This window comes from Phacochoerus africanus, chromosome 8 (genome assembly GCF_016906955.1).
Source record: "Phacochoerus africanus isolate WHEZ1 chromosome 8, ROS_Pafr_v1, whole genome shotgun sequence".
In the NCBI taxonomy this organism is placed as follows: Eukaryota; Metazoa; Chordata; class Mammalia; order Artiodactyla; family Suidae; genus Phacochoerus; species Phacochoerus africanus.
Genome location: NC_062551.1, coordinates 13,305,865 through 13,321,636, shown reverse-complemented (window position 1 = coordinate 13,321,636; position 15,772 = coordinate 13,305,865). Strand labels below are relative to the sequence as shown.

The window sequence follows — 15,772 nt, the reverse complement described above, 5'->3', positions numbered from 1 at the left end:
ATGTTAACAAATGCTCTTGCAGAGGAGGTACAGATACATTAAACAAAGGTAAACCAGTTTATTTTCTTCCCACAACTTTTGAAACAATATACCAGATAAATAAAATGTGACATTTTCATACAATGGAATATTCTTCAGCCATAAAAAGAATGAAATACTAATACATGTTGCGACATGGACGAATCTTGAAAACATTATACAAAGTGAAAGAAGTCAGACACAGATTACTACATATTTATTGTGTGATTCCATTTATAGGAAATGTCCAGTATAGTTAAATCCAGAGCGGGTTCCAGTCATGGCTCAGTGGGTTAAAGATCTGACTGGTATCCCTAAGGATTCGGGTTTGATCCCTGAACTTACTCAGTGAGTGAAAGGATCAGTCATTGCCACAGGCTGTCACATAGGTTGCAGACCAGGCTGGCATCCTGCATTGCTGTGGCTGTGGTGTAGGCTGGTAGCTGTAGCTCTGATTCACCCCCTAATCTGGGAACTTCCATATGCCATGGGTGTGGCCTAAAAAAGAAGAAAAAAAAAAATCCATAGAGACTGAAAACAGATTAATGGTTGCCAGAGTGTGAGGAGAATTGGGAGTGATCTCTTAATGGGTAGTTTTCTCTTGAGATGCTGAAAATGTTTTGGAATTATGAAGAGGTACGAGTTACAAAACATTGTGAATGAACTAAATGCACTGAACTGTATGCTTTAAAAGGGTTAATTTGGGGGGATCCCGTCTTAGCTCAGCAGAAAGGAATCTGACTATCATCCATGAGGACCCAGGTTCAATCCCTGGCCTTGCTCAGCCGGTTAAGGATCCAGCATTCAGTGAGCTGTGGTGAAAGTTGCAGATGCAACTTGGGTCCTGCATTGCTGTGGCTGTGGTGTAGGCGGGCAGCTACAGCTCCAATACGATCCCTAGGCTAGGAACCTGCATATGCCACTGTCTTAAAAAAAAGACATAGGAGTTCCCATCATGGCGCAGTGGTTGACGAATCCGACTAGGAACCATGAGGTTTCGGGTTCAGTCCCGCCCTTGCTCAGTGGGTTAACGATCCAGCATTGCTGTGAGCTGTGGTGTAGGTTGCAGACGCGGCTCGGATCCCGTGTTGCTGTGGCTCTGGCGTAGGCCAGTGGCTACAGCTCCAATTCAACCCCTAGCCTGGGAACCTCCATTTGCCATGGGAGCGGCCCAAAGAAATAGCAAAAAGACAAAAAAAAAAGACATAAAAAATTTATTTTATGTTATATGCATTTTACCTCAACTTAAAACAACAAAAAGGAGTTCCCTTCATGGCTCAGCAGTTAACGAACCCGACTAAAATCCATGAGAATGTGGGTTCAATCCCTGGCCTTGCTCAATGGGTTAAGAATCCAGTGCTTCCGTGAGCTGTGGTGTAGGTCGAAGATGTGACTTGGATCTTGCGTTGCTGTGGCTGTGGCATAGGCTGGCAGCTGTAGCTCCTAATCAACCCCTAGCCTGGGAACCTCCATATGACTTGCCTGTGGCCCTAAAAAGCAAAAAAAAAAAAAAAAAAATGACAATGCTCAATGTGCTTTTTGAGTGGAGCGTCACTATTCCCAGGCCTTCCCAGTGCACAGAGCTAGGGGAAAATAAAACACCTATATGTGGAGTTCCCGTCGTGGCGCAGTGGTTAACGAATCTGACTAGGAACCATGAGGTTGCGGGTTCCACCCCTGGCCTTCCTCAGTAGGTTTAGGATCTGGTGCTGCCGTGAGCTGTGGTGTAGATTGCAGACGTGGCTCGGATCCCGCGTTGCTGTGGCTGTGGCATAGGCCGGCGGCTACAGCTCCGATTGGACCCCTAGCCTGGAAACCTCCATATGCCGCGAGATAGCCCAAGAAATGGCAAAAATACCAAAAAAAACCCCAAAAAACAACAACAAAAGAAACCAAACACCTATATGCGTGGCGAACTTCTAGGCTAACATGAGCATTTCACAAATGTGTTAGGCTAGGGAATCCTTTTTATAGAGTTCTCACAAGACCTATAATGTAGAAGTCTGACCCAGTGAGCAGACCATTGGTGGAAAGTGGGTCCCTTGAAATGAGTCCCCTGGGGCACTAAGGATGGGACACAAACGGAAGGACGACTTCTGCTTTTTGTTTGCTTGTTTTGGGGGTTGTTTTGGGGGGTAGTGACCTCTGTTTTATTTATTTATTTATTTAAATTATTTTTTAATTTTTTTACAGCCGCACCTGCAGCATATGAAAGTTCCCAAGCTTGAGGTTAAATCAGAGCTGCAGCTGTCGGCCTATGCCACAGCCACAGCAACACTGGATCCAGAATGTGTCTGTGACCTATACTGCAGCTCACAGCAATGCCAGATCCTTAACCCACTGAGTAAGGCCAGGGCTTGAACCTTCCTCCTCATGGATACTAGTCAGGTTCGTTTCCACTGGGCCACAACGAGAATTCCAAAGCCAGGTTCTTTAACCCATTGTGCCAGGCCAGGGATGGAACCTGCATCTCTACCGTGACCTCAGCCTGCATCTCCACCATGACCCTAGCTGCAGTCAGATCTTAACCCACTGTGCCACAGTGAGAACTCCAAGTTTAATATTTTTTTATATAATGATTTTTATTTTTTTCCACTGTAGCTGGTTTACAGTGTTCTGTCAATTTTCTACTGTACAGCAAAGTGATCCAGTCACACACATACATATATACATTCTTTTTCTCACATCATCATGCTCCATCATAAGTGACTAGATAGAGTTCCCAGTGCTGCACAGCAGGATCTCATTGCTAATCCGTTCCAAAGGCAATAGTCTGCATTTATTAAAAAATAGGGAACGGCTTCACGAATTTGCGTGTCATCCTTGCGCAGGGGCCTTGCTAATCTTCTCTGTATCGTTCCACTTTTAGTATATGTGCTGCTGAAGCGAGCACCAAGTTTAATATTTTTAATGCCTGTCAGAGTGCTTTACTAAGTCTCAAGCCCTGAGAAGATAAGGTCCAGTTCCTCAATTTCAGTAGTGTTCACAGGGCCTGCCACTGAGCTTTGCACGCAAGGAATAGGGAGGATACATTCTGTGGAAGACCTTGGACAAACCACTTTGCCTCCCTGAGCTGCCTTCCAGTTTAGTTCAGGCAGAGGCTAAGAAATAATGTAATTAATTTAATCAGTGTTTCCAGAATGTCTGTTTGGACCCACAAAAGCTGATCCTCTACTCTCCAATAGCCTATTAGCTCGTTAAGTAATGATAACAAAAGACACTATCAATTGAACCTTCCTCAATTTCAAGCATTTGATCTTTAATCTGGATCATCAACATTTAGATCTTTTTTTTCTTTTTTTGGCCACCCTGCAGCATATGGAGTTCCCCAGGTGAGGGATCAGATGTGAGCCTCAGTTTCGACCTACACTGCCACTACAGCAATGCCGGATCCTTCCACCCAATGTGCCAGGTCAGGGATTGAACCCATGTCCTGTTGTTGCAGAGACATCGCTGATCCTGTTGTGCCACAGCAGGAACCCCCCAGGTCGTTTTTATTTTTTATTTCTATTTTATTTTATTTTATTTTATTTTATTTTATTTTATTTTATTTTATTTTATTTTATTTTATTTTATTTTATTTTATTTTATTTTGCTATTTAGGTCTGCACTTGCGGCATATGGAGGTTCCCAGGGTTGAATCGGAGCTGTACCACCAGCCTACGCCACAGCTACAGCAACTCAGGATCTGCGCAGTGTCTGTGACCTACACCACCACTCACAGCAACACCGGATCCTTAACCCACTGAGAAAGGCCAGGGATCAAACCTGCGTCTTCATAGATGCTAGTTAGATTCGTTAACCACTGAGCCACGACAAGAACTACCCCCTAGATCATTTTTAATCTTTGCTCCTACAATGCTGTAATAAATATCCATCTCTGAATGTAACTAAGAACATGTACAGGAGTTCCCGTTGTGGCACAATGGTTAACGAATCCGACTAGGAACCATGAGGTTTCGGGTTCGATCCCTGGCCTTGATCAGTGGGTTAACGATCCGGCGTTGCCGTGAGCTGTGGTGTAGGCTGCAGACGCAGCTCGGATCCTGCGTTGCTGTGGCTCTGGCATAGGCTGGCAGCTACAGCTCCGATTAGACCCCTAGCCTGGGAACCTCCATATGCCGCGGAAGCGGCCCAAGAAATGGCAAAAAGACAAAAATAAAAATAAAAAATTAAAAAAATTAAAAAAAAATGTACAGATAGGATACTTTCTTAGAAGTTGCTAGCTGGAGTCCCCACTGTGATGCGGTGGGTTAAGAATCTGAGTGCAGCAGCTAGAGTCACTGCGGAGGTGCAGGTTTCGTCCCCACCCAGCACAGTGGGTTAAAAGTATCTGGCGTCACCGTAGCCACAGTGATATTTGCAGCTGTGGCTAGAATTCAATCCCTGGCCCAGGAACTTGCATATGTTGCAGGTGCTGCCATAAAATGTAAAAGAAAGAAAGGAGGGGGGGAAGAGAGGAAAGAAAAACCACAAAAATTGCTAGGTCAAATGGTGTGTGCATGTGTGATTTGATGATATTACCAAGCTGCTCTTCACAGAGACTGTATGGATTTCCAGCCACACTGACAGTGTGCGAAAATCCTGTTCCTCACACCCTTGCCAAGATAGCTATCAAGCTTTTCGATCTTTGCCAATCTGATAGGAGAAAAATGATATCTCCATGTTTTGTTTTGTTTTGTTTCTGTGCCTGCAGCATACAAAAGTTCCCAGGCTAGGAATCAAACTCCTGCCACAGCAGTGAACCAAGCCACTGCAGTGATAGTGCTGGATCCTTAACCCACTGCACCACAAGAGAACACCTGCATTTCTTTTTTTTAAGAGTGAAGCTCTTAAAAAAATAGGTGTTGGTGAGGATGTGAAGGAAGTGGAACCCCTGTGTCTGTATTGTTGATGGGAATGTAAACTGGTACCAGCTCTGAGAAAACCATTATGGCAGCTCCTCAAAAAATTAACAGAACCACCACATATGACCCAGCAGTTTCATTTCTGGGTATATATCCCGAAGAATTCAAAGAGAAAACAGGAACTCAAAGAGATATTTGTACACCCGTGTTCATAGCATCATTGTTCACAACAGCCAAACGGTGGAAGCCACCCAAGTGTCCCTCAACGGATGAATGGATAAAATGTGGTCTATACATACAATAGAATATTATTCAGCCTAAAAAAAAAAAAGAAAGAAAAGGAAATCCTGAAGCATGCTACCGCATGGATGAACACTGGGGACATTGTGTTAAGTGAAATAAGCCAGACACAAAAGGACAAGTATTGTCTTTAGACTTACATGACTTGGTAGTCAAATACATAGAAGACGGAAAGTAGACTGGTGGTTATCAGAAGCTGTGGGGAGAGGAGTATTTGGGGAGTTAGTTTTTAATTGGTACAGAATTTCAGTTTCTCAAGATGAAAAGAAATCTGTGGGTGGATAGCAGTGTTGGTAGCACAGCAATGTGGATGTACTTAATGCCCCCGAACTGTACACTTAGAAATGGTTCAGATGGTAAATTTGATGTTTTGGGTTTTACCGCAATTTTAAATAGGGGAGGAAAGCTATGCACCTTTTCCTGTCACAACTATTTGTGTTTCCTTCTCTGTGAACTGTTTATATTCTTTTCACATGTCCTGTTGGTTTCTTGGTCTTTTTACTGATTTGCAAAACACTTTGTTGGGGGCTTTTTGTTGTTGTTGTTTTTGGCTGTGCTTGCTACTTATGGAAGTTCCCGGGGCAGGGATCAAACTCATGCCACAGCAGTGACAATACCAGATCCTTAACCTGCTACACCACTAGGGAACTCTAAAATTCATATTTCATGGCACGACAAAAAAAAAATTTCAATATAAAATTTTTTCTCTGCTTTTGCCTCCTCTCCCCCCTTTCAAGTTTGTGTATCTGCATTAACCAGACCTCCTTAGAGGATAACTTTCCCTCTAATTTTTTTTTTGTCTTTTGTCTTTTTAGGGCCGCACCAGCAGCATATGGAAGTTCCCAGGCTAGGGATCACATTGGAGCTATAGCCACCGGCCTACACCACAGCCACAGCAATGAGGGATCCGAGCCGCGTCTGCGGTCTACACCACAGCTCACGGCAACACCAGGTCCTTCACCCACTGAGCGAGGCCAGGGATGGAACATGCAACTTCATGGTTCCTAGTCAGATTCATTAACCACTGAGCCACGACGGGAACTACTCAACGTTCCCTCTTAATGTTAAACTTTCTCTGCCTGTTTGTGCCTCCTCGCTCCTCTTTCAAGTTTATTGTGTACCTGCCTTAACCAGACCTCCTGAGGAGATAACCTTCCCTCTTAAGGAGCCATGATGACACACTGCTTTATTTGTACATGCAGATCTGGATTCTGTAAACTGTCAATATACATCATGTGATGTATAACTTTTTTTAATAATGATTTTTATTTTTTCCATTATAGCTGATTTACAGTGTTCTGTCAATTTTCTACTGCACAGTAAGGTGACCCAGTCACACATACATGTATACATTCTTTTTGCTCACATTGTCATGCTCCCTCACAAGTGACCTGACAGGAGTTCCTGTCGTGGCGCAGTGGTTAACGAATCCAACTAGGAACCATGAGGTTTCAGGTTCGATCCCTGGCCTTGATCAGTGGGTTAAGGATCTGGCGTTGCCGTGAGCTGTGATGTAAGTCACAGATGTGGCTCGGATCCCGTGCTGCTGTGGCTGTGGTGTAGGCCGGCGGCTACAGCTCCGATTAGACCCCTAGCCTGGGAACCTCCATATGCCACAAGTGCGGCCCTAGAAAAGACAAAAAGACAAAAAAACAAAAACAAGTGACCAGACATAGTTCCCAGTGCTATACAGCAGTGATGTATAACTTTTTGTCTCAAGAACTTAAATAACTGTGCTTTGACTTCTAATGGGCAGAACAGTCTTCAGTCTGGCTCAAAAATAATTTTCCATTTCTTTTAGATCAACTATTGATTAATTCTTTTTATCAACATGTCTTGCTTATTTTTGCAAATGAATTTTATTTTTTTATGGCCGCATCCATGGCATGTGGAAGTTCTAGGCTAGTGACTGAATTAAAGTCACAGGTGTAACCTATGCCAGATCCTTTAATCTCCTGCACTGGGCCAGGGACTGAATGCATGCCTCTGCAGTGACCTAGCCACTACAGTTGGATTCTTAACCCACTGTGCCACAGCAGGAACTCCCCAAAAGAATTTTTTATTTGTATTTATTTATTTATTTTTGGTCTTTAATAATGATTATGGCATATGGAGGTTCCCAGGCTGGGGGTCCAATTGGAACTGTGGCCCCCAGCTTGCACCAGAGCCATAGCAATGTGGGATCTGAGCTGTGTCTGTGACCTACACCAGAGCTCACAGCAGTGCTGGATACTTAACCTGCTGAGCAAGGCTAGGGATCAAACCTGCGTCCTCATGGATGCTAGTCAGGTTTGTTAACCACTGAGCCACAACGGGAACTCCTGAATTTTAAAAATATCTATGGAGTTCCTGCTGTGAGTGTTGGTTAAGGGTCTGATATTGTTGCAGCTGTGGTGTAGGTCAAAGCTGCAGCTCAGATTCCATCCGGGGCCTGGGAACCTCCATATGCCATGGGTGCAGCTGAAAAAGAAAAAAAAAAATTTTAAACCTATCCTCATAGTTCCCTTGTGGTGCAGCAGGTTAGGGATCCAGTGTTGTCACTGCTGTGGCTTAGGTTGCTCCTGTGGCGTGGGTTCCATCTCTGGCCCAGAAATTTCTACATGCTTCAACTGAGGCAAAAACAAACAAACAAACAAACACAAAAACCCTGCTGGTATTTGTACTGTGATCACATAAAATTTATAGATTAACTTGATTTCTTTTTGATGGTCTTCCTAGCCAACATCATAGTCTTTTTTATGTACTCTTTACAACAACTCTAAAAGAAGGATCTGTTATTATTGCCATCTGACAGATCACAGAACTGTGTAATTTGCTCTGGGTCACACAAACCATTATGTATTTAAGCTGCCAGATGGGTCAAGCAGAAATCCAGGGAGGGAGGGAGCCAGCTCTTCTTTGCACCTTGCTACTAAGTAGCGGTCTGCCTGCAAAGCCCTAAGAACTTCCCCTGCTCACTCCCTGGTCCCCTGCTTCTCTGGCCCTGGATGCTCAGCAAAATTAGGCTTTTAAGTGGATGAAGCAAATTCAAGTGCTACACAAGGGGTGACATTCACAGGCAGCTATGGGGCTCACACAGTTGGGGAGAACCTTGTCGGGCAAAGAAAACTCAAGGTAAACTCTGGAGAGTCAGGCCGAATTTGGATGGGTGGAGAGGATAGGAAAGAACAACCAGCAAGGGGAAATCGGTAAACCAATCTGACCTCAAATTGAGAGAAAGTCAAGGTGACGATAGAGGGTCCTGTTAGAGTTGAGGAAGAGAGAGAGTCTCTCTGTCCTGCCCAAGAAAGGACATCTTAATTCCCCTTGAATGATCTGCTAACAGAGATTTGGGAGAGGAATGTAAATTCAAAAAGGTTAATTACCTTCTGCCTGTGAGGGACTGCTGCCACTGCCTGTGATTCAGGTGCAGAGGCAGAGCCCTTGCAGGAAGGGCCTGGCAGCTGTTTTAGGGGCAGAGCATGAGGTTGTATGTGGATTATTTAGCCTCCTACAGTCTGTGAGGGGGACACAAATCAAAAGACAAAACAGGAGTTTCCGTCGTGGCGCAGTGGTTAACGAATCCGACTAGGAACCCTGAGGTTGCGGGTTCGGTCCCTGCCCTTGCTCAGTGGGTTAACGATTCGGCGTTGCCGTGAGCTGTGGTGTAGGTTGCAGATGCGGCTCGGATCCCGCGTTGCTGTGGCTCTGGCGTAGGCCGGTGGCTACAGCTCCGATTCAACCCCTAGCCTGGGAACCTCCATATGCCGCGGGACCAAGAAATAGCAACAACAACACAAAAAAGACAAAAGACAAAAAAAAAAGACAAAACAAAAACCAGAAAAGCATTCAGGGGTCAACATTAGTCAGGGTCTGATGCCTCTGGTGGCCTCATGGCTATTCCCCAAGGACCTAGGGCTAAGTCACCCTTTGGCCCCTGGTGGATGAGAGGAAGGCTAGAGCCCGGGCCCCCATGACTCATAGTGGATACCCCCTTTGTCAAAGGTAATCAAAGCTGGGTACTAGTTTAAGTGGAAAGGACAGATTTTATCCAATCAGCTATTGCAATAGAGTAGTCCAGCCCTAAAAAGACAAAAAAGGCAAAAAAAATAAAATAAAAAGAAAGAAAAAGTCCAGGAGTTCCCCTTGTGGTGCAGGGGAAATGAACCCGACTAGTATCCATGAGGATGTGGCTTCAATCCCTGTCCTTGCTCAGTGGGTTAGGGATCCTGGGTTGAGGTGAGCTGTGGTGGAGGTCGCAGACACTGCTCAGATCCTGCGTTGCTGTGGCTGTGGCGTAGGCCAGCAGCTGTAGCTCTGATTCAACTCCTATTCTGGGAACCTCCATGTGCCGCAGGTGCGGCCGTAAAAAGCAAAAAAGAGGTCCAGCATGAGCTGAACTCAACTTTGATTTGCACAGAGGTGACTGGGTGTTTTAAAGGGAGAATGAGGGAGTACAGAGGGAGGTGAGCAGGGGCTCATTAGAGTCAGGGAAGTGAAAAATTACAATGGGTTGGTCAGTGTGAATGCTGATGAGGCTAGCTGTATCTGTGAGCGGGCAATTATTGAAGTTAGGATTCCACCCTCCCACAGAGAATGGGAGACAGAGGCCCTATCCTTTCTGATGATTACATTTCAAAGGAATGGCTTTCATGTCCTTGGGAAAGGCACATAATACAAACACATCTAATACATACCTCAAAGGGCTAGAGGAAGAAGTCAAAATTGTAAGCTCTTTTTAGTAAATGCTCTAAGAAGGGGCAGTCAAGGGCCTTATAATAGGTGTTGGCTAGAACAAACAGTGAATTCCTCTGGGAGCGGTGAGCTTTATCAAGCAGGCACTGTCAAGGGGGTTAGGGTCATCCTAAGGATGGGGTCTTGAGCTGTTAGAAACTATGTTATTGTGTTTAGTCTTTTAATGTGGGAGGAGGAGGGTGGGTGAAATCGCTTGTGTTGAGAGTGTAGTTTTTATAGGCCAAAGTTGAGGCTTATTAGAGAAGAGGGCCCAGAGGCGCCTAGAGTGTAGTGGAGCAGAGAACATCACAGCTCAAAGAGTCTGAGCTCGTGCATGAAGGTGAAGGTCACCAAGTTTCCTCTTCAGAGGTTTGTAGCTTCCAGAACATCAGGACAGCAGGTAGTAAGTAGGGACTACTTGGGTAGGTGTGCAAGTCACTCTCAGATACCTGACAAGTCGGGAACCCACCTCCCTACCTCTCATTCCTACAACCTGTTGTGGATCATGGCACACCCAGAAGCAGAGGATTCTACTGAGCTGACCCTTTCTCAGAGGTCTGCGATCACAACCTGTGGCTTGCATTCACAGCTTGGGGAGCATGCCTCGGCTCCTTCACCTTGGAAGGCAGCTGTGCTCGCCACTATACCACCAATGCTACTTCAGCTCCCTCACCTTCAAATAGAAAACCTTCCCAGCTTTGGAGAGAACATCAAGGGCGAAAGTCTGGAACACATTTCAGGCCCATTTACCTTTTACTGCATGAACTGATTTATTTATTTCAATTAAAAATAGCATTTCAATGCTAAAACTAGCCTGAAACCCCATTTTCTATGGCCTGACTCTTCAGAGGCCAATAATATTCCAAGCAGGCCCATCTTTGAGGGACAATGCCAGAACTCTAGCCAACAAACACTAATAGGAGTTCGCAAAGAACCATAACCAGCTGCACCTGGGAACTGGTTAGAAGCAGCAGCTGGGGGTATGGGCCAGCTGTACTTGAGCAGTATCTTCAGGACAATGTGATACAGGACAGTTTGAGAAGCACTGACTTATAGGCTTCCCCTCTGCCAAAGGGGTTGATGCTTGGAGGGCAAAACTGCCGTGGACAGACTGATTGGGAGTGTCATTAAGAATTTGAGCTAGGTTTGGAAATGAGGGAAAGCATATGCTAAGAGAAGACCGGGAAAAACATTTAGAATGTGTGCACTTTGCTCGAAACATTTAGGAGCTAAGAACTCAGCTAGACTGAGGGTGAGACTGGAATGAGAAGATGCTACCAGGGTTGAACGCTCCAGGTAACAAACTGGCACTCCGTCTTTTCCCCGGTAGGGAAAACCCCACGCCCACGTAGCTCCTGGTGCTCTCTCTCCTCCTGCCTGGGCACATAGGCGCAACTACAGTTCGGTTTGTAGAGCCAGGGCATGAAGCCAAGCTCGCCTCAGGTCATGGCTCTTTGCGAGCGCGAACGGGAACCGTACCCGGGGCGCGGTTCTAGGCTGAAGGCTTCCCCTCCAGTCCCGCTCGGCCGCAGCCGGCCACAGCCTTGTCTGAGCAAGCCATCCTGGGCTACTCTTCACCTCCGTGGAGGTCTAGGTATTGAACGTAGGTCTGGGGCATCACAGACCTCACACACTCGGTTTCCACCGCCTCTAGCCCGGCCTTCTGGGAAAGGCGATCTCCCATCCCCCTCCCCCTCCTGCGCGACAGACTCCCTGAAACCCAGCTGAACTACAGAGCCCACAAGCCCTGGGGCGCGCGCGCTGTCTTCTGGGAGTAGTAGTCCTGGATGCCCGCACTCCTAGCAGTCCGGTGCGGTCTGGACTCCATATCCCAGCATACCCATGAGAGCGGGAGGAGGTGGGAGGGGACAGACCAGGAGGATGTGAATGGGGAGGGGGCAGCCGCCCCCCCGGCCCCCACCCTTCCCTTCCAGTCCGGCTGGGGTGGGGGGAGGGGTCGGGCTGAGGCGGCGGCGGCGGCGGTAGAGGCGGCGCGGCAGCGGCTCTCTCAGAGAGGGCAGGGCGGGCAAGGGCGGGACTGGCCCGCTGTTGGCGGACTGGGGAGCCTCGGAGCTAACGGGTCTGGACGCAGGCGGCGGCGGCGGCTTTTTCTGAGCTGGCGGAGGCGGCGGCAGGAGCTGCGAGCATGGCCCGTGCGACGCCGGGCGCTGACTGAGGTGCGCGGGCGAGATGAGGACCGGAGGGATGTGGGGCGCCCCGGGCCCCTTGCTGCCCCGAACCCCCTCTGCACGGGCAGCTGGCTTGGCCAAGGGCCCAGACCTGCCCAGTCCACCCCAGCAACTTCCCCCGGGTCAGGGCGCTGGGCTGCCCCGTGGGGGCGGGGGTCCGCTTGCATTGGCCTTAGTCCCTATTCCTCCTCTTGCTTCTGTTCTGTACCTCCAACCGCTCCCAGCCCTCCAGGCGCGACTGTTCTACTCGTTGGTGGCAGTCTCCAGCCCTGGGAAGAGCTCCTTGTGCCCCAGTCCCGACTTTAGTCCACTGCCTAGTTCACACCCCGCAACCCCCTTGGGCCCTTCTGGCCTTTGCTCTACCTGGAGACCCCTGTCCCGCTTGTCTTGGCCAGAGCCTGTCTTTGCACCATCAGCATCTCTCTCCTCTTTCCTCTACCTGGCACTGCCTCCTAGCCAACCACAATGGCCCACTTCTCTCTGATGAGACCTAACAGCTTGACCTCCTTCCCACTCTGGGGAAACTGAGGCTAGGCACAAACCAGGAACTTGGCCAAGGCCATGCCCCAGTCCTGTGGGGCTGGCGTGAGCCCTTGCCTTGGCATAGAAGAGTCATTTCTTTCCTCTAGTCCTTCCTCTGTGACTGGACCAAACTTCCCAGCCCCCTGCTGCAGCTGAGCTCACTTTAGTCTCCCCTTTAGCTTTTTTCCACTTTTGTTTCCCCCTCTTCCCTCCCCTATTTCACTTCTGGTCTTCTCTGCCTGTAAAGTCACCCATCTATTGCTCATTTACTCAAGTTAGCCTTTCAATTTTTGTTTCTAGCCAACTACGTCCATCTCCCACCTTGCCTCTTGCTTTGCTGCTCCATAAAACACTGTAGAACAGTCTAAGGTGTAGTTGGGGGAAAGGGGAGCGAGGTGCTGGTGGTGGAAAGGGAGTCTTTCAGCCAAAGCTGCCGAGGGGGTTTAAGGCACCCTGGGGTCCTTGGGAAGTCGTTCCTAGCCAGTCATGCGTACTCCCATCTTGTCTTTGGGACAGTCGTCTGAAAGCTGGTGGTCATCCCTTTCTCTTATCATGTCTGGTGGACTCCTGGGTCCTCCTACCTTGATGGACATAGCAGTACATGTGAGGAGTCTGAGAGACCACACCCCTAAGCCTCATTCTGTTTCTGCCGCTAACTTTGGAGGGGGTTGCCCGTTCAGGGTAGGATGCCTGGTAGGTGTCCTGAGCTCTTTGTGGAGGGGAGGACACAATGTTGGTGGTGATCTCAAGTGTAGAGGTGGGGTTCAGGATTAGAAGGGAAGAGGGAGCCAGGGCTCAGAAAGGTGGCACAGACTTGCCTATATATCTCAGTTTTTTGTCTTCCTTTGGAAGATATGCCTTTGCCTGTTCCTTTCCTAGTTAAGTCTTCAGTTTCCCAGTGGGAAGTGTGGGGAGGGAGGGAAATCTCAGAGCCATCAGAAAGGCTCTGCAGGCTCTGAGAGTTCCGTTGGGGTCCTGAATGAGCAATCTTGATCTGAACCAGATGGTTCCCTGCTTCAGCACCCCCCCTCTCATCCCTCCCCTCTTGGCTGTGAATAGGACGCCTTTAACCGAGTAACTTGAGAATGGAGGAAGAGAGGCCAGGGGGCCAACTGTCTGTGTGCCTGTTTATGTCTGCATCTGTGCTCACGTGTCAACTTGCCAGGGGCCTGGGGGAGTGACCCTGCACGGGAATGCAGTGATGTGATGTGCTGTGGCATGTTCACAGCCCTCTAGGAACTTTCTGAGCCCAAACCCCAGATAGTGCCAGTTTCAAAGCCACTAAGAACTACTGGGTGTGGCTTCATGGACCATTTCCCCACGAGCCAAACCTTTGGGCTTGAAACATGCCACAGGGTGAAGATCACTCTTCTTGAAAAAACTACCTGCAATTATGAGGAGTCCAAAATAGCATAGAGGGAGGGTTTCTCAAAACTGAGGTTCTCTTTTCCCCAGTGGTGGCAAGAGGAGATCTGAGGGGTGGGGTCTGGTGAGTGGGCCGGGAAGCTGATTCCTTTGCCTTATTCTACACCCTATCCTGCCTTGTGTATTTGTGTACTTGATTTTGGTCCCTGTTAGATGTTTCAGGTTCTTCAGACGTGTCCTTATTTCTGAAAGATCACTGCTTGGCTCAGCCCTTGGCACGTAGTAGGTGATCAGTAATTTGAGTTAAAGCAGAGAGACTTGCAGTTAAAGGTTTAGGACAGAATTTCTCATAATTTACCAGATGTCAGAATCCCCTGGAAAGGTGTTTAAGGCACAGATTGCTTGGCCCCTGTCCCTGAGTCTTCTGGTTCAGGCAGTCTGGGTGGGGCCTAGAATTTGATTTCTGCCCAGCTCCTTGGCCATAAGAGTTGAGAATCACTGGTTCGGGCCCATGACAATTGATTGGGAGATTAATCCAGGCAGATATAAAGCCTTAAGAGAGACTTCCTCCCACCTTGCTCCCCTACCCAGGCTTGTTCTGGTAGCTGCCCTAGATTGGCCTTTTCCTTCCACTCTCCTGCTGCCCAGTGTTGGCTAGGTCAATGGTAGAGTTAACCTGTGGGGCCTGAGCTCCCCCTTGTAACTGCATAGCAGACACTACCCCATTATCCCCTCCTGATTATTTGCAAGGCCCCACAAAAGTAGGACATTTAGGTACAAGGCCTTTGGAAAAGGGGTGGCTGCACGGAGATGGGAAAGCAGACACCAAACCGCGTAGTCATCTGCCCTGTTCCTGTCCCTCAGGCCCAGCAGGTTGGGTGTTGGCCATGGCTACACACTGGACAGGATGCCTGGGAATCTCCAAAATTTAGAAAAACAGGAGGAACCACTTACATTGTGCTTTTACTTTGCCAAGTATTTTCCACCTGTTGTTTTTCAGGAGGTTTATAAGGCAGATGTACCCCCAGGGGAGGGGATCATGGTTACTGAAGAACAGAGAGATGCACTGTGGGTCACTCAGCAGACCCAGGGCTCCTGATTCCATCCCTGCAATGGAGCATCTGCTAAACCAGTAGCCGTGAATAGCTGGAATAATGGCTGCCATTCCCCGACTGATTCCTCCTAGCCTGGCACCATGCTAGATGCTCTCACGTGTCAGCTCGTCAGATCCTCCTAGCAGCATTGTGAGGTCTGCATTACTGTCACTCTTTCCTAGATGAAGAACTGAGACCTAAGAACTCAGGAGACTTGGGAGTTCCCATCGTGGCTCAGCGGAAATGCTGATTAGTATCCGTGAGGACACAGGTTTGATCCCTGGCCTTGCTTAGTGGGTTAAGGTTCCGACATTGCCATGAGCTGTGGTGTAGGTTGCAGATGCAGCTCAGATCTGGCATTGTGGTGGCTGTGGCTCAGGCCATTGGCTACAACTCTGTTTCGACCCTAAGCCTGGTAACCTCCATATGCCGCGGCTACAGCCCTAAAAAGACCAAAAAAAAGGACAGACAGCTGGTAAGTAGAGGATACAGAAGTCAGATTCAGATCTTTCTGACAGCACACCTCATGGTCTTTTTTTTTTTTTTTTTTAATTTTATTTATTTATTTATTTATTTTGCTTTTTAGGGCTGCACCGATGGCATATGGAGGGTTACAGCTGCCAGCCTACACCACAGCCACAACAATGTAGGATCCAAGCCGTGTCTGTGACCTACACCACAGCTCACGGCAACACCAGATCTTAACCCACTGAGCGAGGCCAGG

General features: G+C 48.0%; 1 protein-coding gene and 1 non-coding gene across 3 annotated transcripts in view; one reads left to right on the top strand and one right to left on the bottom strand.

The window, feature by feature from the left end:
- Positions 1–2,803: 2,803 nt before the first annotated feature.
- Positions 2,804–2,911, bottom strand: LOC125134856 (U6 spliceosomal RNA). The gene has a single exon (XR_007136843.1). It is a non-coding gene; the product is annotated as a U6 spliceosomal RNA (small nuclear RNA).
- Positions 2,912–11,870: 8,959 nt separating this feature from the next.
- Positions 11,871–15,772, top strand: part of ST3GAL2 (ST3 beta-galactoside alpha-2,3-sialyltransferase 2) — a 52,690-nt gene continuing 48,788 nt past the window's right edge. For both annotated transcript variants that reach the window (XM_047788758.1, XM_047788756.1), the window contains exon 1: positions 11,871–12,055. The gene's annotated coding sequence lies outside the window, so the exon portion shown is untranslated. The remainder of the gene's footprint in view (positions 12,056–15,772) is intronic.